Source organism: Ursus americanus, chromosome 25, assembly GCF_024610735.1.
Source record: "Ursus americanus isolate L20-20 chromosome 25, mUrsAme1.1.p, whole genome shotgun sequence".
NCBI lineage: Eukaryota > Metazoa > Chordata > Mammalia > Carnivora > Ursidae > Ursus > Ursus americanus.
The window spans coordinates 4,665,030-4,667,863 of record NC_142151.1 but is presented as its reverse complement, the minus strand read 5'-3'; positions in this window follow the sequence as shown (position 1 = coordinate 4,667,863).

Here is a 2,834-nt window from a genome sequence, read left to right as displayed (position 1 = left end):
ATAGAAGAGGTTGCTGGACCATTGGGGCTTTGAGAGCCCTCCTACTTGAGTCATTGTGGTGCTACCAATCAGTGGTGTGTACTCAGTAATATTCAGCAGTCCATGCGAGCAAACAAGTCAGATGTCTAAGATGATGCAGAAATTGGTTCTGCAGGGCCAGAGTGATGAGGAAACACCGTGAGTGATAGGCCATGCAGTCTATGCTAAATGGAGAAGAAACAGGGTGGAATATTCAATATAGTCTGTATATTCCCTCATCAGAGCGAACTGAAGGTTGAAAGAAAAGAGCGACTAGAGGTTTCTCAAGGTCATAAATATACCGAGAGGAAGAGATCAAAGGACAAGATGTTAAAAATCAGACTAGTATGAATAGGATCCTAGACATTAACATCTCAGAAATAAGTTTTTTTTTTATTGTTTTACTTATTTCTAGAGAGGGGGAGAGAGAGAGGGAAGGGGGTGAGGGGGAAAGGGAGAGAATCTTAAGCAGGCTCCACGCCCGGCAGGGAGCCCGAGGTAGGGCTCGATCTCACAACCCTGATCTCCACCTGAAGGGAAATCAAGAGTCGGATGCTTAACTGACTGAGCCACCCAGGTGCCCCCAAAAATTAGTTTTTGAGAGTCCAAGCTATGGCCTTGGAATTGGTTTGCTAAATGGAGTTAAAATGATTATTGGAGGTGGAGATCCAGAAACAGTAAAGTCATCCATGATCAATGATATTGCCCAGAAGAATGGTAGGGCTGGAAGCAGAGATGCCCTTGAATCATCAAAGTCCTCAATGAATGTTAAAAGAATAACCAGAGATGACAGTAATGAGGATAGATGGTGGTACAGCTGCATATCAGAGGCCTCAATGCGTGGCCATGGAAACCAGTAATAACACAAGCACAACAGCCCTTACAACCTACCGGTTCACACCTTGTAGTAGTAAAGTGTGAAAATGAGCGCCTTCAACTTGAAATAGCCCTCAGATAGGTGTTGCTGAGAGCCAGGTTCCACTTAATGAAAAAGTAGGTAAGTTCACAAAGGAATAGGGAAGCTAGTCTCTATAATGCTTGCTTGCTTATGTATGTATGTATGTATGTATGTATGTATGTATGTATGTAATCTTATTTATTTATTTACTTACGTATGTATTATGTAATCTCTCCACCCAACATGGGGCTTGAACTCACAACCCCAAGAGAGCCACATGCTCTGCCAACTGAGCCAGCCAGGTGCCCCTCTATAATGCAAGAAATTGGAAGAAAGGGCAGCAATGGGAACATGAATTGGGAATAGTAGGTAATAGCTATGGAATACAAGGAGAGAGGACTGATGACCAGATGGGCTTCTATCACTTATTTTCTTTTCTTTTTTCTAAGTAGGCTCCACACCCAACACGGGGCTTGAACTTAAAAAACCCTGAGATCAATACTTGGACTGAGATCAAGAGTCAGATGCTTAACCGACTGAGCCACCCAGGCACCCCCCCCCCCCGCCCCCGGACTTCTATGGCAGTAATGAATTACAGGGATGAAAAGCCAAGCGTACTAAACCGGCCTTAATGTTCCAACTGGAACTCTGAAGTAATGTGTCTATGACAAAATAAATAGAAGCACTGAGCACTGACCAAGACTAGGTGTGCTTGAACTGTTGTTCTGGGTTCCAAAGAGCATGAGTGACAATCCATTTAGTGTCTCAACAAAGCTTAGCCTCCAACTCGAGAGGATGGCAAGGTCAGGCCAGAAAGAAGACTAAAATAGACTACTAAGACTGAAGACCAGTGAGTGACCTACTGGTTTCAGCACAGTGCAGCCTAGTATGGAGAGGGAAGGGACGTTCGCTTTGAGTGGTGGGGAAATATTTCTAAGGCCAAATACCAATTCAGGAGGAGGGGGTGGCATAGTTAGGTCTGTCGAAATGTGTCTGATACTATCACCTTACCTCCACAGAGTTGGGCACTGGGTAGAGTGGTGAGATGAGTCTTGGGGTATATAAAAGTGCTTGATGAACTGCAAAATTCAGACCCAAGTGGAGATTACGGGTAAGCTCTAATATGTAAGTGACTAATATTTATATTTTCTAAAAATACAATATTCACAGTAGTTTGTATATTCCCTAACAGAAGCACTGAATAGATCTATCATTATCCCTCTATCTTCCTCTCAAAATTCTATAAAAGTTCTAGTAGAAAACATCCTTAAAAATCATCTGTCTCACCCTCTCTCAGGGGGAGGGGCTGCAACTTAAATGTCTTTCGATCCACACAAACTAACCCACACATGGTAGAAAACTTAGTCTCAAAGAAATTAATATAAGGTCATACACAGAGCTAAAACCCATTATTTATTTGATTCCTAAATCTATGTTATGTAATCCTAAAGTCCTCATCTTTTTGAAGTTTTTGTTCATTTGTTTTTGTTAACTACAAACAATTCTGGCTTCATCCCAATATTCTGGGGAACTCATCAGGGTTCCTTCATACAAGGTTTACCAGCTGGATCCATTAAGCCATTTTCTAGACTTCATGTGGTGCCTTCTTTCCCATTAATAAAATATTCAACGTAGCTCCAAAGACAAGGTTAGGGAAAATCTTTGGTAAAGAAATTTCATGGAACTTTACTAGATGGAAATGTGAATTAAATCTTTCATACTAAAAGTAGCGTAGAAATATACTTTAAGGGACAAGTAGGTAAAAAGAATAAAGAAATTCCAAAATCATTCTAAGTTTATTCATGTAATATAGTATTTTTCTGTGTTCTTTTCTGTTTTCTCTCCTTGTATCATGTGTTGACTTCCCAATTAATGGCTAATGGCCAGGATTCTGGATCTTCAATTTATTCATATCAAC